Here is a 24076-nt window from a genome sequence, read left to right as displayed (position 1 = left end):
CATGTGGAAGAAAACTCTGGAAGAAAGAGCTTCCAGGTAAGAGTTGGGGCATCTGGGACCTCCCTTCTCCCTTCACGGGGTGTTGGACACCCCCTGAGGACTGAGCTCGTGGCTGCAGGGGCCGTGGGCCCTCTGGACACTCCCTGAGGACTGAGCTCATGGCTGCAGAAGCCGTGGGCCCTCTGGACACTCCCTGAGGACTGAGCTCGTGGCTGCAGAGGCCGTGGGCCCTCTGCTTTGTGGGGCTGGGCCGAGTAGGGTGAGGGAAGCCCTGACGTCTGCAGACCCTCCTGTGCTGATGACCTGTACCACCTGCTCTGTCTCCATGGCTACTCGGAGAGGAGGAGGCTGGGACTGCATCACCTCCATTTTTGCATGCATGAGAAATTGAGTGTAAGTCTCCTCTGCTCCCTTCCTGTGACATCCGAGCATGGTCGTTTAACAAATGGGGTATCAGGAGTCTTGGTGCTGCCTGTTCCTTAAATGTCTTCCTGAGAAAACACAGAGTGAAGGAATGTCCGGAGGGCACAGAGGCCGTCACCTGCTAGAGCCCAAGGAAGGAATACACCGGGGTGCTGTCCTGGGGCCGGCATTCGACTGAAAGGATTGGCTTCAAGTCTTGGCTGACCACTGGAGACTCTGGCCAGGGACCTTGGGATGGTTCAGGGGAACCTACTGTAGGTTTACAGAGAGAGAAGCTGAGGCCCAGGGTGGAAACCAGGGTGAATAGGGCTCCTCCCGTCTCCTCGCCTGCTACAGGGTGGGCAAGAAACCAGTGGTTTCCCTGGCTCCCTCCCCTCCCATCCCTTCTGCTAGGCGACCCTCCTCCAATGGGCTCCCGTCTTTCCTGTCCAACCGTCCATGTCACATGGGACCTGCTGTCTTTGGGCCAGGGGTCATGGCCACCTGGTCCACACCTGACCACCAGGCCCACCCCTTCAGGGGCACGGTGGCAGAGGGAGTTCCCCAGAAATGAGGTTTGGGGCAGGAGAGGTGACCCCAGTGCATGTGGCTATGAGGATCGACAAAGCAGGGGAGCAATGTCCCTTGGGTTCCAAATGAGTGGCTGAGATGTCACAGTGACATGAGAGACTGAGCGTCCATTGTACAAGGACCGCCCTGTGCCAAACGGTGCCCCTGCCTGCCCTGCCCCCAGCCTTGTCAGGAGACTGGCCACACTCACAGACATGCCAACCGGGAAGAGCTGGCCATGGGTGTGTGGGCAGCCTCAGGGAATCAGTCAGAGGGTGGCTTGAGTAGCCGGGAGCCGCCACACTGCCTGCCGACGTGGCTGGGCCTGTTTCAGATCCAGGAAGTGGGGGTCTGCATGGGGGACCTTCTGGTTTTGTGATGAGCTGAGTGGCCCCTGGCCAACACTTCTGGCCTTTCATGGAGCTCAGATGTGTAGCCGCAGGAGCTGAACCCCAGCCCCAGGCTTGTCCTGCCCTGGCTATGCCTCCTGGGAGCCTGTCCTGGGCAGGGGGTGGGGCTGTGATGAAGACTGGGCAGGTGAAAGGCCTGGGCACCGGCCTGCCTGTCCCCTCCCTGGAGCGGACAGCGAGAGGGGCTTCTTTCTTGCAGACAACGTGAATCTTGCAGCCTCGGCAGGCAGCTCCTGACACCCGCCCCGGTGCCCTGTGGCCTGGGATCTGGTGGACTTCTAGGTCCCTGAGGCTGCAGTGGGTCTTCCCTGCAGGTGCAGTTGACATGTGGGTTACTGACGTGGTTTGGCATTGGCATCAGGTCGGGGTAGCTGGCCTTCACCCCTCAGCTTACCGGCTTTGTGCAGGGGACTCTAGCCAGGACCCTCCCTTTCTCACTAGCAGGGGAAATGCCTTTAGACCCCCAGCATGTCCCGTTGCTGAGCTGTCTCGCGCCCCAGACCACATGCCTCTTGGGAATAGAAAGCAGTTTGTACAGAGAGGCTGTCTGGGACTGCCCTCAGGACTCTGCACTCTCTAATCTTGGGAGGCAAGGCTGGGAGGTTGATCCTGGAGGAAGACACAGCAGATGCCTCCCACCCCTCAACTCCCCCGGAAGGACTGATGGGCCTGGCAGGGCAGGAGAGGGTGGACGTCCCACAGTCAGAGACACCACGGAGAGGACTTCATGCCCAGCACATGCCGGCACAGCCGGCGACACTTCTGGATCTGATTCTGCAGCTGAGCTCCCATTTCCTGTCTGCACAGCTGGTCACTGTGCAGCCAGAGGAAGGTGGGTGGCTCCCTTCTGAGCCCTGTCCTGGGCACCCTGCCTCCCTCCTCCTGACGAGGAACCCCTTGGTGCTTTCTGTTCTCTGATGAAGAGGAGGGATCTCCGTGCCTTTTCTTCTCCTCAGAACCATCATAAGCTGGGCTTCCAGGGGTTTTTCTCAGAGATTATGCAAATGTGACCCTTGCCTCTGGGCTGCACGGCCGGTACTCTTTAGGAGATTATGGAGGCCGCACGTCTAATCTTCAGCATATTTACCTTTTATTTACTCTGCACCTTTTCAGACTGTGGCCAGCTCTGACAACTCAGATCTTTCCGGCGAAGAGTACATGTTGGAAATATGTACTACATGTTCTCAAGAGACCATTTCCCTCCTGCTCAATCCCAAGGCTGTTTGTGTACCCAGCAAGGATTTATTGTGTCTTCAGGATAGTCTCTTTGTTATTTTGGTCTCAGGTTTTAAAATATTGGGATCAGTCAACGATTATGCACGGTCGCTGTTGGGGTTAGTGGGGCAGGTGGGATGGGAGACCTCAGGCTGCAGACACTGAAGTCACGTCCAGCCTCTGCTCTACTGCAGGCATAGGGTGTGGCCCACCCAGTCGCTGGGGGCCTCTAATGCAGCCGCCGTCTCACACATGGTTTCCAGGTCACCAAGAAAGGGGAAGAAGAAGAGGAGAATGGCACAGGAGGTCAGGCCTGGAAGGAGCTGGGCCACTTCTACATGAAATCTTTCAGCAAGGAATGGTGCCCCTGCCCCGGCTCCCATTGGAAGACGGGCTGGGAGCATCTGAGGAATTAGTCCCAGGATTTGGAGGACACAGGACACACACTGTCTTTGCAACAGGGAGATCATATCTTCTCCACATCCAGGGAGAGAAAGTTGAGGCCAAGAGACATCCAGACACTTGCCAAGGTCCCACCACCGCCCATGGGTGGCAGAGCTTTAAGTGGGCCCAGGGTGTTGAGTTCCAAGGCTGTTCCCCTAAATGCTGCCAGGGGAAGGGGGTTTGCTGACAGGTGGGTGCACAGGTGCCCCTATGCAGTGTCCGTCTTGGGAGCAGAGGCCCTGGGAGCAATCCCTGGGAGGACTATGCCCGCTGCCGCCCATCCCAATGGGGTGACTGGGGTCTCAGGAGGTGGCCCTGAGGAAGGGTGAGGGACCGGGGGTGATTAGGGCACAAGGAGCAAAGAATGGAAATCTCATCGATGCCCTGGTCTCCCGTTAGGTGTGAGGGGAGGAGTGCAGCCGTCAAACCCTTGGCTCTCACCTGGGACCTCAGAATTGTGTCCAAGCCCTGTGTCTGCAGAAGGCAACCCCAGCCCAGCTGGCACGGAGGTGGCAGGGCAGGCCCCCGTGGGGCTCTCTCAGTGCGAGGTCTTCAGCGTCTTGGCCTCCAGGCTGCAAGTCTGAGGTCCAGCTGGGGCCTTGCCCATCAAAGATGTCGGCAGGATGTCTTTTGGTTATTTGAGTCAAAGCTGGATCCCACCACATTCTGAAATGCCAGGAAGGGGTCGCACCCCAAGCAGTGAGGCCCTCGGGAGATGACTGTAGAAGGATCTGGAAGGGTCTGGGAGAAGGACACCCCAGGGATCCTTTCCCAACTCGAGGCCACCCTCTGGGCATCTTGGTCCCTGGCCAGAATGAAATTTCACATTGAGCTGTTGCCCGGAGAAGAACATTTTTTTTTTTTTTTTTTTGAGACGGAGTCTCGCTCTGTCGCCCAGGCTGGAGTGCAGTGGCCGGATCTCAGCTCACTGCAAGCTCCGCCTCCCGGGTTTACGCCACTCTCCTGCCTCAGCCTCCCGAGTAGCCGGGACTACAGGCGCCCGCCATCTCGCCTGGCTAGTTTTTGTATTTTTTTAGTAGAGACGGGGTTTCACCATGTTAGCCAGGATGGTCTCAATCTCCTGACCTCGTGATCCGCCCGTCTCGGCCTCCCAAAGTGCTGGGATTACAGGCTTGAGCCACCGCGCCCGGCCAAGAAGAACATTTTTGCATTTCCCCAAACCTTATTTTTCCTTTTCCCACCTGTCCTTTCTTGCTGCGCAGAGAAGTCAGTGTCCAGAAATATGAGAAAATGGGGAAGCAGCAGCCATGTGGATGACAGCTGTTGTCACCATGTTTGGTGGAAGGGATGGGGCTGGCACGTTGTGGAGAGCATGGGCCATGGTTTGTGGGGTCAGAGTGGGTCAGCACCCCAAAGTTAGCAAGGATCCCTCAGCACCTGCATTTCCTGGAGCTGGGCTGATGACGTAGAGAACGAGCTCTCCTTTCAGAAGAGCCCGCAGGGTCTCCTTCCATTGCTACCCTCACAGCAGGGGCAAGAATGCAGGTGAGGCAGGGCCAGGCAGGTGAGGGGGGGGCAGGCAGGTGAGGGGGGGCAGGTAGATGAGGGGGGTCAAGCAGGGGCCTCTCACCCTGGGATCCCAGCCCAGCAGCTCTTACCTGGGAACGTTCTGCTCTGTCCACAGGCAGATAGGTGAAATGAGTAAGTCAGTTGAGGTGGGTCAGGAAGGTGAAATATGTAAGTCAGGTGAGGTGGGTCAGGCAGGTGAAATGAGTAAGTCAGATGCGGTGGGTCAGGCAGGTGAAATGAGTAAGTCCGATGCGGTGGGTCAGGCAGGTTAGGGCTGATAGGCCAGTGAGGGGGCAGGCAGGTGAAGTAGGGCAGGCGAGTGAGGTGGATCAAGCAGGAGAGATGGCACAGGCAGGTGAGGTGGGGCCGGGCCTTCCTCTGGGGGTCCGCAGAGGGCTCCCATGGGGGTAACCCTGCATGGCCAGCTCTAGGACTGAGGAGTGTGGAGGCAGAGAGGAGGGGCCATGTCAGCTGAGCAGCAGGTCCAGGACAGCCTGGGTGGGTGGGCAGGGCAGGCTGGAGGGCAGGACCTGAGGAAGGCTGTAGTTGAGCCCATAGGGCCCTGGAAAGTGCCTGTGCCCAGAGCCAAGCAGCTCCTCCTCCAGCTTCACTTCCGGGAATGTCTCTTCCTCCAGCTTCACTTCCCGAATGTCTCTTCCTCCAGCTTCACTTCCCGAATGTCTCTTCCTCCAGCTTCACTTCCGGAATGTCTCCTCCAGGTGCTTGATGGGGCTGCCCTGTGGGGTGTGGGGAGGTTGAAGGAGAGGCCATGCCCCCTCCACTGTCCTTTACCCTGGGAACAGGGGCAGGGGGAGGCCTGGCTCTAGCGGGCACTGAGAAAGTGGGCTCTGCTGCACGTCAGGGACACGGAGCTGGGAGCCGCAGAAGCAGCTTCGCTCAGAGACTGGAGGTTTGGCCTTGGAGGGATGGAAGTCGGTGCCCATTGTTTGTCTGGGGGGTCCTGGAGGCTGAGCAGCAGCCCCGGCACAGACGTCTTAGCTCCTCTGTCCTCTCCTTCCTAGTTATGCTGGTCACTCGTGGGTCCCCAGCCAGCTCTGTCACCCCAGCCAGCGAACAGGGAACATTCGGGAACATCACCTCTCCCCAACCTTGAGCAGCCCCTCTTCAAGGCCGGGTCCTGGGCCTCTCACCCTGGGATCCCAGCCCAGCAACCCTTATCCTGGGAACGTTCTGCTCAATGCACAGGTGTCTTGCCGGGGGAGGTGGAACCTTTATACAGGTTTTTAAGCAAATGATCACCCACCACTGTAGTATGTGCGTGTGACTCTTAAAAGTGTGTCTTTTCATCCACACACACACAGTCCCACTCCCACACACTGTGACCTGCACATAAGTGTGCATGTAAGATGCACATTTATAAATAATACCTGCACAGTAGTGCGACAAGAGGATGGGATGGTTTAGGAGAAATGTCTGACTTCAGTATCACACGGGCGTGTATATGTCACAGAGGAGCATTGGACACAAACATGTACACAGTCCGTGTTGCTATATGCATATGTGTAGGTGTGAGCACGCTGCACACACAATGTACACACACATTCGCACAGGCACATGTATGAGCACTCATGCCTTCATGTGCACACAAGCTGTGTGGGTATATGCATATTTGTAGGTGCGAGCACGCTGCACACACATCACACGGTCACACCACATGTAATGAGCACTCATGCATACATGTGCATCTCTGTAGGTGTGAGCACACTGTACACACATCACACACATTTGCACAGGCACATGTATGGGCACTCATGCATGGCTGCACAGGGGCACACACAGGCACACCCCCCACAGGAGTGCTGTGTTGTCGAACCCCTGCCATGGGACTGTGCTGCCGCTTTGTGCCGCATGCACCGAGTTCCCCCATGGGTTGGTTTTCGTCTCCTGAAACTGACTTGGCAGAGGCAAATGTCCATATGTAGGTGTGGGTCTCTGTCTTCATGCGTCCCCCACACCCTGACACACACACACATTTCAATTAATTAGCAGGGACTTGGAAACCTACCGTCCCCGGCTCAAGGCAAATGCCAGCAGTCCCGGGTTTTTGTGGTGCAACATAGAGGGAGAATTGTCTATCAGAGGGCTTTCCTCTCTGCAAGCCAGGAAACAAGTGGATGTCCTTTGTCCGCCAACAAGTTATATGTCCATAAAAGAGGAGCCCGGAGAGGCAGGCCGTCCTTTCAGCCCTGACAGCGTGTCAGCACCGGGAGCCGGCGCAGGTGGGTAACGAGCGCGTACCGCCCGTCCAGGGACATATGGCTCAGGCGTGCGCCCCGGCTGACGAGTTGTCAGGAATTCATGGCAGGGCTTGTTTTGCCAAACATTTCACTATGGAGGAACAAGGACTCCAACCTGGTTATCAAAATTTGACATTTCGAAACTGCCTGAAGAATTTTTAACTATTGGGTTTCCATGTCAACAGCATGTCTGTCTTCATCTGCAGCCAAGGCTTCCGGCTCCCTGTGCCCTGCACTGCGGGGAGGACAGAGTGCCTTTGTTTGCAGCCGCCCATGGGCACAGGCGACTCGCACACACACGCACACTGCGGTGGCTTTCCATGCTCCAGGACGGTTTACGCCAGGGAAAGGAGGAGCTTCACATCTGTGTGTGGAGGAGTGGCTGAGAGCTGCCCCGCAGACCCGAGACAGCCCCCGGACGTGCTGGCGCTGGCTGGGCAATAGCATCCGGGCCTGGCTGGGCTGGCGCTGGCTGAGCTCTGTCGCCTGCAGAGGGGCCGGACCTGGGACGGGGGCTCCCTCTGGACGTGGCTGGACGGGGTACCTCTCCTGCAGGAGCTCTTAGTCATGGCTGTAGTCAGGAAGAATGCTACCCCAAACAAAAACCCCCTCGGCCTCCCGGTCTGGGAGGAATCGGGGAGGTCCCGCTGACTTGAGCCAGATGGCTTGGTGCTGGCAGAGGCCCCGATGGAACGGATTGTTCTGTGGCTCTCGTTCCTCTGCCTTTGAGACACCCGGGGTGGGGGTGGGGTAGGGTGAGGGAGGCTGGTGCTGCCACCACATGGCCCGGCTCCCTGGGGACCTGAGGACATGAGGTTCCTGCTCTGTTCTTGGTGCATTTCCAGGCGAGATCGTCATCGTTGGGAGAGATGGGGTCTGGCCGTGGGAGCTCAGGGTGGCATTCCCCACTCCTCCATCCACTCTAGACCAGGGATGCCAGGGACTAAACCCCAGGGCAGGACATGTCTGTGTGCCAGGAGGCACGTGGGCAGAGGATGGGGCTTGGTTTCAAATCTGGGCCCTGCCACTTACCAAGCATGTGGCCCTGACCAGCCTGGCCTCTGAACCCCAGCCTGCAGGTCCCACAGTCGGACGAGGCTCCTGGGAGGACCCAGAAGCTGGCAGCAAGGGTGTCAAACCAAATGCCATAGCCTCCTTCCTGTTTCAGGAGGAAACCAGCCCAGCAGGCGCTGCAGTCAGGGTCCTGCTGCCCTCCCTGGGGCCCTGGAAGCCCCTTTCTGCTCCCCTGTCAGAGCGCCCAGCAGCCTAGAAGGCCCCACAGTGTCCCCAGACTAAGCCAGACTCCTGCCAGAGTGAAGATAGCAGGAGAGGCTCTGAGCAGACCCCATACACCTGGTTTCCTGAGGACCCTCTGGTTGAGGGTGGGGATTGGGCTGAGGGTACAGGGCCAGGGCGAGGGGGTGGTGGGGGCACGATGCCCTCCATGCCCCCCTGGGCCATTTGGCGTGGGGGTGCCATGGATCCACGCAGTGCACAGACCTCTCTCACCAGTGCATGGTCAGCTCCATGTCCCTTCCTGAAGGTGGATACAGCAGTGGATGCTCCGGGCTCTAGGCCGAGTGGCCTGCTTTTATATTGCCAGGAAGCTAAGCTAGGCTTTAATCATCTTAAAGGGTTATAACAAAAAAGAAAAATATGTGAAACTACCCAGATGCCCCAGGGGTGCTAAGCCGAAAATATTGACTACCTGGCCTTTTACTGAAAGTCACCACCAGCTCCTGGCTTAGGGGCGGGGATGGGAGCTGGGACCAAGCTGGTGGAGGAGGAGGACAGTTCTGGGCAAGGGGCTGAGCCCTGCCCTCAGGCTGGTTGTAAGCCAGGCCATGGGGCACCCCATCTCCAGGCCAGTTTTCTGGCTCTGGCTGATTTGAGGTAGCTGGGTATTGGCTGGCGAGCTTTCCCTCCCTTGAGCCCTTTGGGATACGGTATCGTCCATGTGGAACTGTGGAGGGCAGAGTGAGGACCGGGAATCAGAGCCAGTCAGCTCTCCCTGCACGGGTGCTGCCTGGCAAGCAGCCCAGCCTCTGTGGCCCACAGCAGGGAGCATGGGTGTGCCTGCTCACGGGCCTGCCATGCTCGCTGCTCTGGGCCGCCGTGGGCTCAGGTCTCTTCCATGCGTCTCCATGCATTCTTGACTAGCTACTTCCCGGCACTGTCTTGCTGTGGTTAAGTCACAGGACACCAAACTCAACCTCCCGGAGCTCATTGAGGGCTCCTGCCTGGGTCAGACCCACAAAATCCCATTGGCCACCAAGTGAGTCCCATGGTCAGTCCTAGGGTCAGCGGTGCAGGGAGCTTGTCTCCTTCCAGCCCGGAGGTGTGGAATCCAGTCCCCAGGGCCCACAGAGCAGGCAGGAAAATCGTGCCATGTTTATATTTGCATTTTACATGCCACTTTCCAATGTGTGTTTTATAAAGTATGCAACAGACTTACATTTTGAGACATGAATATGTATTTGTGTGGGGGGCATACATACTCGTTTTTGTAAACCAATGGGATGTGAGTTAATGGGGGGTGGGAACCTGAGGGGTAGGCACTGGCTGCGTCTTGCAGCTCCGAGCTGCCGGCTGAATCCTGCGGAGAGAAGTATCCTGGGGCTTTCTGCTGACCCGCCGAGTAATTGCCATTTTCAGACCTTGCTTTCTTGGTAAATAATGACATTTCTCCATCTCAATGAGGATGCTGGCTGTATGGAAATGAAGACAGGACCGGCCCAGCCAGGGCCCTGGAGAGGTGGCCAGAAAGACCCTGGTGGGCTCCTAAATTGGTTTATTTGCCAGATAATCGGAGGCAAAGCAGACACCCTAATAGGACACGAGCTCCTCCAGGCGGTGCGTGGCCGGGCAGTGATCACTCTGAAGTGGTTGTTACTGTTTCCCAGGCAGGAAAAGCTGTGTGATTTCCCTCTTGGCACCTGTTCTGAAACAAAGAGAATTATTGTGTTGACTTTTCTTAAAGACAGAGTTACATTTAGGTGGGTGTAGTTTGTCACTACAACTTTTCTCTTCCCACTTTCTGTATTTTTTTTAAGAAGCTGGGAGCCCCTCAGGTGGAAATCAGGAAGGACGAGGAAGGTACGCTGTGCTGAGCTGCAGCCAGGTCAGTGCCACCCGACAGGGCCTGCCCACAGGAGCAGAGCCTGTGAACAAATGAGGAAACGTCCAGCAATGTCCTTGGAGTTCCAGGGCCCATCAGAGAATTTCAGGAGGGGGCTTAATAGCGGCAGGAAGGCCAGAGGGCTCAGCTGACCAGGGAAGGCCACCCCCAGGAGGTGATACATTGGCTGAGAACTGGGTAACAAGAAGCCAGATGGGAAACTTCAGAGTCCCCGGACCTGCCACCAGCGCTGAAGGGACCTGCCAGCGCTGCAGGCAGAAGGTGGGAGGGGATGGGGCCTTGCCAGAGAGAGGAGTTTGGTTCGATTCCAGCACTGGAGAGAAAACCAGGGTCAGGCAGAGCCCATGTCCCATGGACTGGGGGGTTGGGAGTGGAACTGGGGGCCTGGGAAGGGTTTGGAGTAGCCAGGTAAAAGCTGGCAGGGCTTGGCTGCAGGAGAGGGAGGTGCCCAGCATGGCCTATGTCCTCTTTGACCCTGCCCTGTCGTGTTAGTGCTGTGGTCCCCTTGGAATTGAGTCCTAGGAAACTGCAGCATCTGAGAGGCTACAGTGACAGTTCACCCCAAATCACTGTGAACAACAGAGGGTCTCTGGGCAAGGGGAGGGGCATGGAGAGCCGGCGGGAACTGGGCTGGGATCAGCCCTGCAGCTCCCTCCTTCTCTCGAGCTGGCCCCCTAACCCCCAGTGAACCTGTCGGCCACCAGGGCTGTGCCTTCTTGGGTCTAACCTTGTGCACGAGAGGTTAGACCCGTGTAGGTCACAAAGGTATGTTTGAATTAGTTTCCCACTGCAGCACCTGTGCAGGGACCCAAGGCTGAAGCCTGCTCCCCAGGACCAGGGCGGTGGGGGAGGTGGATCACCTGTGTGGAAGCCTGGAAAACCTCCGGAGGGGTGGGGGAGGCAGATGCTGCCTGGACACCCAGAGAGTCCCTCTGTGAGGCCACTCATGCCCAGAACTGACACCCCCCATGGGAAAGATGACCAGTTACCTAACCTCTCCGCTCCACTCCCTGGTCCCCCGAGGACTAATGGGGCACATAAGCCTTTGACTTCTAGGGTGTCTTCTGTCCCCGCAAAATCAACCCAGTCCACCTCGAGGTAAGAAACGCTGAGCACAGATTTGCACAGGAGTTTGCCTTTTTTTTTTTTTTTTTTTGCCTCAAATGCATCTTTTGTTTTTCATGAATCCAAGCCTTGCTTCCTTTTCTTCTTGTTCTTTCTCAAGTTACTGTACTAAAATAATCTCATAATTTGCCAATTATTTCTTCTTTACAAAATGATGTTATTCAGAATTTAGTCACTAATGTACTGTGAAATTTGGCCTCAATTTTAGCTTCAGATGTTTAGAGGAAGATTTTTGTGGCACTGTGTAATGGGTTTGTTTTTGTGTTTGCCTGTAAGACAATTTTCATTCACAGTAAAAAAAAAAAAATACAAAGAGCAGCCATTTATTAGAAGTTGGCCAGGTAACAGGGGTCCTGGTAGCAGCTCTCTGTGTAGACGTGAGGCTCCAGACCTGGGCCAAGCCCTGCAGAGGGGCTCACCGAAGGAAGAAGGGGGTCCTGGGCTGAGGAACCTGAGGGACACTGGGTGGGAGAGGCAGGGCTGGGAGTAAAGCAAGCCCCGGGATGGCCGATGCTGAACTGCAGTGCTTCTCAAGACTTTGCGCCTCCTGGGTGTGTGCACTGGACCCAGAGACACCAGGACCCTGTCCCCCCAGGATGTTTATACAGGGCCTTGGAAATCCCAGAAGCCTGTCCCATTTGGGGCATTTGTGCAAGGACCTGGAGACCCCAGGACCCTATACTCCCTGGGACCTTTGTGCAGAAACCCAGAGACTCCAAGGACCCTGACCTCATGGGGTGTTTGTGCAGGGACTTGGAGACTCCAGAACCCTGTACCCTTTGGAGCGTTGTGCAGGGGCTTGGAGACCCTCCCCATTCCCATGCTGTCTGGAGGGCCCGTAAGACCCAGACTTTCGCTGAAGAGCTGTTTCATTCTTTGTGGAGTCTGCCTCTCTCAGGGAAGACAACTCACAGTTCAGCCTCGGCCCTGCTGCTGTCTTCCTCGTTCCAGGTGTGACGAGCCCCAGGCACGTTCCCCAGCCCACCTGCATGCCACACAGGGCAACAGGGGCCACCCCTCTGTGTCGGTGTTGTGAGGGTGGAGGGCGGCCAGGGTGGGAGCCCCCATGCAGACCTGCAGTGAGGACTCAGTGCACCTGGCCACAGACACGCAGGACCCTCGCCTTGGCTCTGGGCTCAAGTCCTTCTTCAAGGTGGGACTTTGCCCCAACCCAGGGACCTGCTGGGAGGCCTTGACCTCAGGGGTGGCAAGGTCTGCAGCCAGTCAAGACCCAGGCTCTGGGTCTTGAGTGCCACTACCTGTGCCCTGGGAAGGCCCCAGCAGTACTGTCTTCCAGCTGGGGGAAGCCGGCTCTGGGCACCCCAGGGTGTTGGGGGCCATAGGCACCCCAGGGGATCATGTGGGTGCTGAGTGGGAGGAGCTCCAGGACGCCAGGTACAGGGCCTGGGAGGCCAGTGTGCAGGGCCTGGCATCAATCTGCTGCTGTGGCTCCTGTCACCAGAGTGTCCAGATTGGAGGGGCCAGGGATGTGTGTGTGTGGGGGGTGTGTGGACAGGTGTGTGTGTACAGGTGTGTGTTGTGTATGTGTGTGTGCGGTATGTGTGTGGTGTGTTTGGTGTATGTGTGGTGTGTGTGATGTGTGTATTTGTGTGTGGTGTGTATAGTGTATGTATATGTGTACTGGTGTACTGTCTGGGGTGTATGATGTGTGGTGTGTGTTGTGTGTGGAGTACAGTGTGTGTGTATGGTGTGTAGTGTGGTGTGTGTGCGGGTGTGTGGTGTGTATATGTGTATGTGGTGTGTGTGTGGTGTGTGTGTGCATGTGTGTGGTGTGCGGGTGTGTGGTGTGTATATCTGTATGTGGTGTGTGATGTGTTTGGTGTATGTGTGGTGTGTGTGATGTGTGTATTTGTGTGTATGTGGTGTAGATAGTATGTGTATATGTGTACTGGTGTACTGTCTGGGGTGTATGATGTGTGGTGTGTGTTGTGTGTGGAGTATAGTGTGTGTGTGCGGCTGTATGGTGTGTATATGTGTGTGGTGTGTGTGTGTGATTGTGTGATGTGTGTGGTGTGTGCATGTGTGTGGTGTGTGTGTGCGGGTGTGTGGTGTGTATGTGTGTGGTATGTGTGCATGTGTGTGGTATGTGTGTGGATTGGTTGTGTGGTTATGTGTGGTGTGTGTGATGTGTGATTTTGTGTTGGTGGTATAGTTGTGTATATGTGTACGGTGTACTGTCCCTGGGGTGTATGAGTGTGTTGTGTGTTGTGTGTGGAGTACAGTGTGTGTGTGCGGGTGTGTGGTGTGTTTGTGTGGTGTATTTGTGGTGTGTGTGATGTGTGTATTTGTGTGTGGTGTGTATAGTGTGTGTATACGTGTACTGGTGTACTGTCTGGGGTGTATGATGTGTGGTGTGTGTTGTGTGTGGTGTGTAGTGTGTGATGTGTATGGTGTGTAGTGTGTGCTGTGTGTGCATATTGTGTGATGTGTCCATGACCACCCTACACAGCGCGGCCCCGACCTGGCAGTGGGTGACTTGCTGAGGGGCACGAAGAGGGCAGAGTGGTCTGGGGTCTGTGTCCACCACGCGCTCCCCTGGCACCTGCGTCTCTGAACATCTCCTGGGGAGTCAGGGATCGTTTGGTCTCCTCCAGCACTGCTGAGAATGAGGATCTCCGAGGCATCAGCCCTTATTACGAATCAGCCAGGCCGCTCCCCTCCCCAGGGCAGAGATGGGGCCCGAGTCATTTTTTTTGCAATAACATTTGTGGAACTTAAAGACAAAATCCTTCATAAAAGAATCATAAAGTGTAATCACGGCAATGAAGCCAGCTCGAGTGGAGGGGAGGTGACCTTTCTGGCCACTCTCTGGAGGAAATGTCACCCAGGAAGAACAGGAGGTGGGGGCCTTGCCTCCAAGGAGAGCCTCCCTGCTGGTCTGGGCTTGGCAGGGTGGGGACAGCCTCCTATGGGGGCACCCTGGCTGCTGCTCATGGGACCCTCCCCCTGTGACAGAGCAGGACGCCCCGGGCCCGCTGCTGACTGCAGTCTGCAGAGGAGATCTTTTCCTTGCTCCAGTGGAGATGGCTGGACCTCACTGGAGGCCTCCCCACCTCTGGCCTGCTATGTTCTCGCCTTCCTGGGGGACTGTGTCCCTGCTCGGGCAGAGCTCCCGACTCCAGGCCTGCTCCAGGCTGAGGATCTCTGGAGCCCGTGGCATTCAGGTAGGCTCTGGACAGGCTGGGTGTCTGCGCCAGCAGGTAACTTCCCTGCAGGCGGTGCGTCCAGACTGCCAAGATTCCCCTCCGTTTGAGCCTCATTCTCCACCTGGAGAGGCATGGGGGGCTCCAGAAGACCTTAGCAAATGAGGGCTTTCAGGGCTGGAGCTGGTCTCCGATAGGCCAAGGGGCTCCCGGGACCTGGGGGGCTCCAGGCGGCCCACACCGTGGATGTCTGTCCTTGGTCATGTGTCAGTGCCATGGGCACCTGAGTGCTCAGCAGGACCAGCAGGCTGGGCTGCAGAGACTGCCGGCTCCCAAGTGCTCTGTTGACCAGACCTGTCCGCCAGGGTGTGTCGTGGTGTCTGGGGTGTGCACCCTGGGGTGGGGTCTTCTCTTCAGGTCCCATGGTTTATATACCATTTCCATGACCCTAACTTCACAGAGCTCCACCCAGCTCTGATGCCCACCACACTGGCAGAGTGGGGTCTGGGCCCTCTGCAGAGCTGTGGACTTGGGGAGCATTCTCCCCCCTTATTATCTGCCCCATCTACGGGAGGAGGCCGCACAGGGCAAGCCAGTGCCACCAGCCCGGCTTCACAGTTCAGGCTGAACACAGTTCAGGCTGTGTTTCCACTCCACGGCCAGTCTTGGGTTTGCCAAGGACTCCATCAGCCCGTCCCTCGAGGTGACATCTGACAAGGCAGCAGTTTGTTGAAATATGCAGACCTCTGCACCACATGCTAATCTGGGCTTTGTTCAAATGAGCTGCAGCACTAGGAGGGTGCAATGGCGCTAACTGCATCAGCACCATGCCAGCTTCCTCCCAGGGGCACAGAGCGGCACAGCTGGCTAGGTGCTTTGCGTTTCCACCCACCTTCTTAAGGCCTGATGTGCACTACGTACTCACTCTGGATTTGCTGCGTCCCTACATGCCTGCAGATGAGGGTGTGTGTGGGTCTCAGTCCCCACTCCGGGCCACGGGGAGGCTGACTTGAAGGAATTGTTGAGTTCTGGCTGTTACCACGATCTAGGCAAGGCCTGCAAACAAGGTGTGGCCTGGGGTCGCACACTGCCTCTGAGGTGAGAGGAGAGCCCTGGGAGGGATCCTGAAGTAAGCCAGACTCGGGGCTGAAATCTGCATCTCGTCTCACCTCCTGCCGCCAGGCCCTAAAGGTGTGAAGGAAGGATGCTGAGCGCACCTGCTTTTCAGTGGACAGCAGCTGCCTCTCCTTTGCTGCATGGTGGGAGCAGTCCAGCTAGCCCCCAGTGGCTCAGTCAACAGACAGAAGGACTCTCATGGAAACCATGACTTCCACCATCTCCAGATGGATTCCTGGACCATGAGGTTCTAAGCGAGTCTTCAGGTTTGGAGAAAGTGGACTGTATTTGTGGGAGACAGCATTCTTCCTCCCTCTTGCTCTGCCGTCCCTTCGGTCTTTCCGCCGCTCACTGAAGTCTGCCATCCAGACCATGCCATGCTGCCACTGGGCCTAAGGCCTCTGGTCTCGGAATTCCGTGGCACAGTGTTCCTGGGGGCCCCTGCCTCAGTGGGGGCTGGATGTGCCCCGGGTCACAGGCACTCATAGGGCACTGTTGTGATTGCAAGTATTTGGCTGTTCCCTCACCTGAGTGAGACACCCATGAGGGCAGCAACTCTATGTCTTGTATCTCCTAATGCCTAGTGGATAGCCCAGCACACAGTAGGTGCTTAATGCATGTTTCTGGGTTATGCAGTGATTACTTTGGACCCAGCTGCTGCTCACAATCTCTTTGGAATTAGGTTGGGTGTTGTTGAACATCCTGTGTTGGCACTGGGAGAGGTGGAGGCTTCTGGGGCTGCCTCTGTCTTCAGGACCTTAGCTATTCCCAGGAAGACAGGGCCGACACCCACAAATAATGCGGGACCAGTACCAGGTGGGCTCTCAGGTGTGGAGACGCTTGGGCAGGTACCTTGGGCACAGGAGAGAGGAGGGGAAATTGCTGCGGTTACCCAGAGCCCCACAGAGGTTGCCGCCTGGGCACCTGAGAGACCCCAGGACACCGTCCCCATGGCCCGTCCCAGTTAGGGGCTCTTTGTCAACAGATGCCCCTGGAGTCTGGCAGGGCAGATTAATACGTGAATGAGTGGGTGAAGGTGTGAGTGCTACTTGCTGTAACTTGGCTGGGTTCTGCCAACTCTGGGGAAGGGGAGTGCCGGGATCTGTGAGCCTCAAGCAGGTCCCACCCAAGGGAGCTGCTCCTGAGGCTCTGGGTGGCCAGGCCCATCACTGGGTGGGAGGAGAGCCAGGGGCATGCTCAGTTTTGGGGCTGGCCCTCCCACCCCATCATGGGCACAGCCTGGGCGGGCAGCCTAGAGGAGCAGGTGGGCTCCCTGAGTCGGGCAGAGGGCTCCCCTTCAGCCTGGAAGAAGCGTGCCTCCCCAGGGGGACTCCTGCCCGTGGCCAGCGGGCACAGTCCACTCCTTGGTCAGCACTTCACTGCAAGTGCGTTCCCAGCAGCTGAGGCTGCCATCCCGGCGTGCGCTGATAGCATTGTCAGTTCTCATTTTGTGCCTGCCTGTCCCAGGGCAAGGTGGCCTGAGTCCACTGCAAAGTCCTTGATTAATTCAGCAAACACACTGTGCTGAGCACTGGATGGCCCTTGGAGGTCCCTCAGTGACCGTCGGACACTGCCCTATCCGCTTGGAGCTTGTAGGGGAGAGAATCCCATTGAGAAGAGCTCCCTTCTCAAACAGAGTGTGTGGACGTCCCTGTTTTTCTCACCTTGCTGGGCAGCCCGTGGCTGTGGGACAGGAGATACGGATGATGTGGACTGCGGAGCAAATGACGTGTATCCAGCGAGCTTTGGGGAAATCAGGGAGTGGGAGGGTGTAGCCCGGCAAGTCCTCCTCCTACTTCCCATCCGTGAGGGTCCGCAGGATGGGGGGCTCACCTCCATCCCTCCAGGTGCCCGGCACTCATAGTCCACACTCAGATGCCCCTCTGCCGTTCTGGGAAGACTCACTAGGCCAGGCGCTGTTTCGGGAGGGTTGAGTCCCGAAGTCACCGGCTCTGGTCACTTTGAGGGGGCCCCACCCTCTCGTGAGGGGAGGACGATAGCGGATGGCCACAAGCTGTTACTACCAACTGCCTTGACTCCGTTCAGCAAGGATTGAAAATAGCCAGTTGGCCAGACTCAATCTTTGTCTTGTTTTAAAAGAGTTTGTTTTTCCAGACTCTGTCCAAGTCTGTTTTAATCCACCCAAAGAGGAGCTAAGTTTGATAAATAAAAGAAGATTAAAATGGTAGAGAAAAATGTGTTTCCCCCCCAGCTCCCAAGAGAGTACTGCCAAAATTGAAGTGTAGAAACAAAAATAGAAATGATCAAAACGTCTGATGGTATCTATATTTTCAAATGAAAAGGCAGAGGGAGTCTTTCAGCCGAACCACTTACGGGAAGATCCGGCGGGCCTGGGAGCTCACCTTGGCTCTCCTGCGCCTGGTGGGATTCAGGACTGGAAGCTCCTCTCCCTCTGTGGCTGGGCCTCATGCCGTGGATTGAGGGGGTCCCTGAGTTGTTTACGGGGCTGGGAGAGTTGCTTTGGAACAATCAGGGGAGCTCTTGGGACTTCAGGGGTTCCTTGGGATCCGGCCTTTCCCCAGGTGTCTCCATTCCTTTGTAGGAGGGGAAGTGGGGACACCTTTGTTTGTGATGCCACATCAGCCTCAAGCCTGGAGCCCCAGCACTGGGTAAGAGATGGGGGGAGACGGGCACCAGACATGGTTGCTGGGCCAGAGCTGGAGCAGCCGGGATACTCTTCACTGGGCAATAGCGGCAGTAATGGGGAGAGCCGCTCATATTCAGGGGTGCTGCGTTATGTCCTGGCCCTTGGTTTGCCACTTTAGGGACATTATCTGATTTCATGGCAACCTCGTAAGCCAGTGACTCTCGGAGTTGGGGTCCCAGTGGTCCTGGCACAGCCTTGGGGGCGTGTTAGGAATGCCCATCTCTGGCCCCACTCATACCTGTGGAGTCCGAGACTTTGGGATGGGCCTCAGTGTCTCCGTCTCTCTCCAGAGGACTCTGAGTTTGACGACTGCTGCTGCATTTCACACGTGGAGAAGGTTGGAAATGTCACCGTTAACTAACGAGCCCAGCATCCCATGGCTAACCGGTGACAGCACCGGAGTGGAAATAGGGCGGTCTTCACTGAGAACCTGCCTGAGCCCCGGCCCTGCCCTCCAGTCCTGGTCCTGCCCTCCGGCCCAGGCCCTGCCCTGTTGTGCGATATGTTCTTTCTGCCTGCATCTTCGGAGGTCCCGGGAGTGGGGAAGGTGACCCTGGGCCCCACCCCAGTGAACATGGCAGCGGGTGCTGCAGGTGCACAGGCCCGTCTTCAGGTGCAGGAGGCCTGGGGGTGCCTGATGGGGATCCGACCCTGTGGGGCTTTGTCCAGTGTCTCTGTGGCCAACTCTGCAACGTGGGTGTTGACACCCAGTGCGATTGCTCTTTCTCTTAAGTGAGCGTAGCGGGAAGATGGCTGGAAATGCCGTGTGCGTCTGCCGTTCCGAAGCTGCTCGCCTCTCTGGGTCATTGTCTCCCTGCCCTCCTGCTCCCTCGCCCCACCGACCGTGGAGATGACCTGTCCTGCCATGCCCTTTAGCATGAGCTTGGGTATCCAGCCAGTCTATATTTTTTGAGATTGGATGCCTGTCTCTGGAACACACCAGAAACTCAGGCCTCGCAGTAGTGTTCGGGACTCTGGGTCAGCAGTGGTGGCTTTGACTGTGGGTCTGTGGGTCGGCTACAGTGGGGCCAGACTGGACCCCAGGCTCCGGGCTCCGGGGCAGGGGAGTGGACCAGGGGGAGCTTTGCTGCTGTCAGCAGGCTGGGCTCCAGGTGGTGGGTTGGGTTCAGGGCTGCACTTCACAGGGACAGGCCCAGCCTCAGAACCGCATCACTGCCATCCCCTCCAGGTCACGAAAATCCCACTGGCTCAAGCAGACCACATGGCCAAGCCCAGCATCAGCGCAGGTGAGGGCGTGCGTGAGTTTTCCCAACAGTTGCCTAATAGCCGAAGTCTTATCTCCTGACCCCTTCAATCCGGTTCCCTGTCCTACCTGGCATACAGCAGGTGCTTATTAAATGCTTGGCCCGCTGCTGGACTCACGTCATTTGGTTTCACTGAACTCACCGTCTTTCTGGGGATGACATTACAAGAAGCCTTCACACCCATGCTGGAAGAACCTTTTGGCCAAAGAGAAGTTCTTTAATAGTGATCAAATTGATCTAAAGAAGAGTTTTCCCACATGAAATGTGAATTCATTGGCATGAAATGACACTCAGTTTCATCATAAATTGTCTCCTGAGTAGAAATAGGAAGAGTAAACACGTACCACACCTTTCTCAAAGGGAATGAGCCTAGCTTCCAGCCAAAGGCAGGATTCATGATCCCATTTCTCTGCCTTGATTCTCTTTAGAAATAGAGTCACCAAAAATTAATTGCCAAGTAGTCTGCCGTGTGTGGACACCGAGGGCTTTCAGCCCCGGCCCGGTATTGATACCTGCTCATCAGTATGTTTGAATTACATGGACCGTCAGTAAATGCCTGGAACATTGTGAGCTTTGGGGACATGAAGTCCATTCAGCACCAAGCAGCTGGCGGCCAGCACCAGATCCGTGCTCTTCTGAACTTTGGTGTAGCAAATGATTCTGCCTGCCTTCCAGAAAGTGGCCCTAATTTGAAATTAAATCGTATTCATGGCATTCGTGTGGTGGCATTGGGAGGAGGGGACACCATGGCAGTAACAAGCAGGATGCAGGGACTCAGCAGAAGCAGGCGCAGGGACCTCCCAGGGGCCCACCCGCTCCTGTTAAACCGCGGTGGTCCTGCCTGTCCTGCTTTTGGAGATGACTGCCCCACATGGTGTGGCAGGGCCAGGGCCAGGCTTTGGGCTTCGGGACCAGGCAGAGCCGGGTTGGGCTTCATCTTCCACACGAACTGCTGTGTGGCCTGGAGTGGTGGTCAGAGTTGTGGCACCTGTGCACATTGAGTACAAGCATGGGCCCCTGCCCAGGTCTGAGGACTAAGTTCGGAGATGGATGAAAAGGCCAAGCCCCCTGCTAGCAGTGCCAGACACCCTTGGGAACTGGACTCTGGTCCTGGGCGTTCATTGCCGGGTTGCTCTGCACCAGGTGAGGTCTGAATGATTTCCTTAAAGTGACGCAGTCATCCCTGAGGCCACCCTGCCTGGTACTGTCACATCCCTCTCTTTCTCAAAGAGAAACCGAGTCATAGGGTATTTCAGTAACTGAGAACATTAAGTGACCTGGATGTGGCAAAGCTGGCTTGTACCAGAAGCTGGGAACTTTGGGGCATGCTGGGTGTGGGTGTAGCAGCCTCTCTGTGTCCACCTGAGGTGGCCCTGCCCTGTTTCCACACACAGCCTGCCTAGAGCTAGAGAAGGCTCCAGGAGTTGAGTGCTCAGCTCCCAGAGCTGGGCAGATGGCACACCTGACCCGGATAAGGTGTAGGTCTGGCAGAACGGGGTCATTGCAGGCCACAGGTGAGGCCAGATGCAGATAGGAGGGCCATGAGAGGGCCATGAGAGGGTAAGGGCTTCCAGGCTGGCATGTGGGCCTCTCGTGCACCTTTCCCACAGACTGGTCGGGGTGCTCAGCAGGACCCTGGATGGCTCCCTGGGAGTAAGCTAAGAGGTCATGTCTGGATGGTACCAGATGTGAGGGCTTTGACCTGCACAGAGCCAGGTGCCCCTGGGAAATGCCAGCATTGTGTGAAGGAGTGTCTTGTACCAAAGCAGATCTCCCCTGCCCCCCACCCTCATCCCACAGTTCCTAGTAGCTTCCATTGCCTTCCAAACTTGATGCCACTGGATCCTCCCAAGGTCCCTTTGCAGGTTGGAACCTGTGGCTCAGAGGTGAGGTAGTTTGCCTGGAACTACACAGTGGTTGGGTGTGGAGTCCGGACAAGGTGCATCCTGATCCAGGTCCCCCTACTCTGATCCATGGGTGTCTGGGCTCCAAAAAGCTTTCTCTGACCTTCTGTTCTTGGGAAAGAGTGGTGCCTCCAGGATTCAGGCCTGAGTTGTGCCTGGGACCATGTGGATCCCTTTCATTCCTGTGTTACCTGGGGGTGAGGCAGACATTCCTGGTCCTGCTTTGGGCATCATAAGATGGGCTGTTGTGGTGTCCCCTCCCTGCCAGGGCTGCTCTGAGGGTACCCCTGGGGAGCATCATGCAAAGTCCTCCGTGCCCCACTGGGGCATGGGGTGGGGTCCCTCCCTGTGGTGTCTCAGTGAGCAGGAGGTAGGCACAGTATGAATGTGGCCTCTGACAGCACAGCCATGCTGAAGACCCCTCAGTCCGGCCTCCTGGGGCCCCTGACCCTGACCTGGACAAGGCTGGGCCTGGAGCACCCTGGAAGGCAGGGAGCCCCCCGGGTCAGTGCTTCTGAACTCGGAGGAAAACACCAGCTGAGGGCTGGGCAGCTCAGCTCTGACCCAGACACCTGGCACGGCCTTGGCAGGTACCAGCCCCGTCTCAGCCCCAATGTCAAGAGCAGACCCATATCCTCTCCTCTCACCTCCTGGGCGAGCACATCACCAATGAAAGGCTTGCAGGAACTGGATGAGCTGCATGAGGCCCCCGGGATGGGACCAGGTGATGGCGGCTCGCTGGTTTTCCAGGCACACACGAAGGGGCCGAGCCCATCAAGAATTCTGCTCCAGAACTCCTTGATATTTGGCTTAAAGTTCAGCTCTAAATATAGAGCCGTTGGGGTCTGTGATGATGTGCGTGGGGTCCTAAGGGGGGCAGGGTTCTGGCGCCCACCCTTCTCGTGGTCTGCGGCACTGATGGAAGCAGGTGCAGGAGGGGAGATGGGGGGCCAAGGAGACTCTCTGGCAAGTGCTTCCCTCTCTCCCCTCCCTAAAGACCCTTCTCCAGGAGAGCTGCGCCTCTGCCCCGCCCGCTTCCCTGGCTGACCCAGGACCCACCTGCCGTCCTGAGCTTTCCCGTGGCAAGTGTGGGCGTGGCTGCTGTTGGTAACAGAGGAGTGAGATCAAATGAGTAGCCCCTGAGGCCCTGGTGGGAGTTGGAAGCTCTGTGGAAAACTGACTGAGAGCACGGGCTCCTGCGGGAAGGCAGTGCTGGCCCCACGCCCCGCGGTGGCTGTCCTGCTCTGACTGTCCTCCTGGCAGGAAACATCCTCCAGTTTCCCTCTGCTGTATTCTGTCACCGTGGCTGTGTGGCTGCAGCCTGTGCACTGTGAGCCTTCCTTGGGTGGGCTCCCGGGGACCACCAGAGAGCCCCTCCCAAGGAGTCGCCAGTCACAGCAGACCCCACGTAGCTCTTCTGCCATGGAGAAGGATCCACACCTGCCTGCCTTGGGCGAGCTGCCTTTGCTTGCTGGTGTCCTGGTGCCTGGCTGCTGCTACCCAGGAGCTGGGCTCTGGGCAGGGAGGAGGGCTTCCTGGAGGCAGCGACAGAAGTCAGTTGATCCGAAGCCCTCAGGAAACCTTCTTAGGGACTCTTGTTTAGGAAACAAATCCTTCTGATGATGTAGCTGCTGGCTGACTGTCAGCGCTGCCCGCTGTGGGAAGCCCTTATGAGCGTGTACATCCTTTCTCGGGGTCCTGCAGGCCATGAGGTGGGCAGCCTGCTCTCCTTGAGTCAGGACACGGAGACTTCACAGCCCGGCAGACCCCACGCCCATGCCCAGCTCTGCCTAAATGGATGGACTATCTGGAAACCCCGTTGAGGGGCTCGGAATTGCGGGCAGGGTGGGAGACCCCTTCTGGAGGGGTCCCTGTAGATTAGCTTGGCTTACTTGATTCATTGATTTTGTCAAGGGTCCGTTTATCACACTGACAACTGGAAAAACCTTAAATAAATATTTATCATCCTCTAAGGGGCCCGGCCAGGCTCCCAGGGAAGAGGAGGGGCAGCTGGGATTGTACCTACGTGGGGCTTCCAGGGCTCACCCCGAGGGAGGAGGCCCAGAGCCAGCCCTGGGCGCTGAGCCCCTGGTTTCCCGCTGTTGTGATGGCCCTGCCTGCATTCCCTGCAGAATACCCTGGAGACTCAGGCCTGGGGCTGATCTGAGGCAGGGCTCGTTCCCATCCACCAGGTCACAGGCAGAGGTTGGTCTGCCTACTGCTCATTCATTCATTCATTCATTCATGTGTCTTTCACCCCGAGAGCCCACCCCTCGTCTCCCACCACCATGCCCCACACAGGCTCAGCTCCGGCCCTGCTGTTGCCTTCCTCTGGAAGCTTCCTCTCTAGACATCCTCCTGACTTGTGTGATCCCGGCTTCCCTCAGATGCCCAAATGCCACCTCCTCAGGGGAGCCCTCCTGGACTACCTTGACTCCACAGGCCCCCCGCTCTGTGCCTCTCCTGCTTGGCTCACTCTGTCTCTGTGGAGGCCCCCATACCCTGGCTTTGTGCTATGGACAGTGGTTCCTGTGCCCTCCATGTGCCCCCGCAGACACGGGTCGGTCTTAGCTCTGTTCCCGGCTGCATTCCCGGTACCCTGACGAAGGACAGACTGCCCGGAGGCACCCGAGCCAGAGGGAATAGGATGGAGGGAGGGAAGCAGGATGCAGGCTTCCCCGGTCACACGCACTGGACACCCAGGAGGAGGCTGCAGTCATGGGGAGATCTGTGCCAGGGACAGGATGGTGGGAGAGGGTGAGGAGGCATCCCAGGGATGAGTTCTGGGGCAGGGCTGCGAGGGGACAGATCACCAGGCACCACTGTCCTTAACTCTGTCCCCCACCCGGGGCCCAGACAGCATTCT

General features: G+C 57.1%; 1 protein-coding gene and 1 long non-coding RNA gene across 3 annotated transcripts in view; one reads left to right on the top strand and one right to left on the bottom strand.

The window, feature by feature from the left end:
- Positions 1–24076, top strand: part of TAFA5 (TAFA chemokine like family member 5) — a 271776-nt gene that overhangs the window by 41467 nt on the left and 206233 nt on the right. The window lies entirely within an intron of this gene.
- On the bottom strand, positions 13844–17864 carry LOC108516545 (uncharacterized). The gene is made up of 3 exons (XR_001881863.1): positions 17737–17864; positions 17038–17526; positions 13844–16225 (listed from the first exon to the last, which is right to left on the bottom strand). It is a non-coding gene; the product is annotated as an uncharacterized LOC108516545 (long non-coding RNA).

This window comes from Rhinopithecus bieti, unplaced genomic scaffold, assembly GCF_001698545.2.
Source record: "Rhinopithecus bieti isolate Rb0 unplaced genomic scaffold, ASM169854v2 scaffold_38181, whole genome shotgun sequence".
Classification (NCBI taxonomy): Eukaryota; Metazoa; Chordata; class Mammalia; order Primates; family Cercopithecidae; genus Rhinopithecus; species Rhinopithecus bieti.
This window is presented reverse-complemented; position numbering and strand designations above follow the sequence as displayed.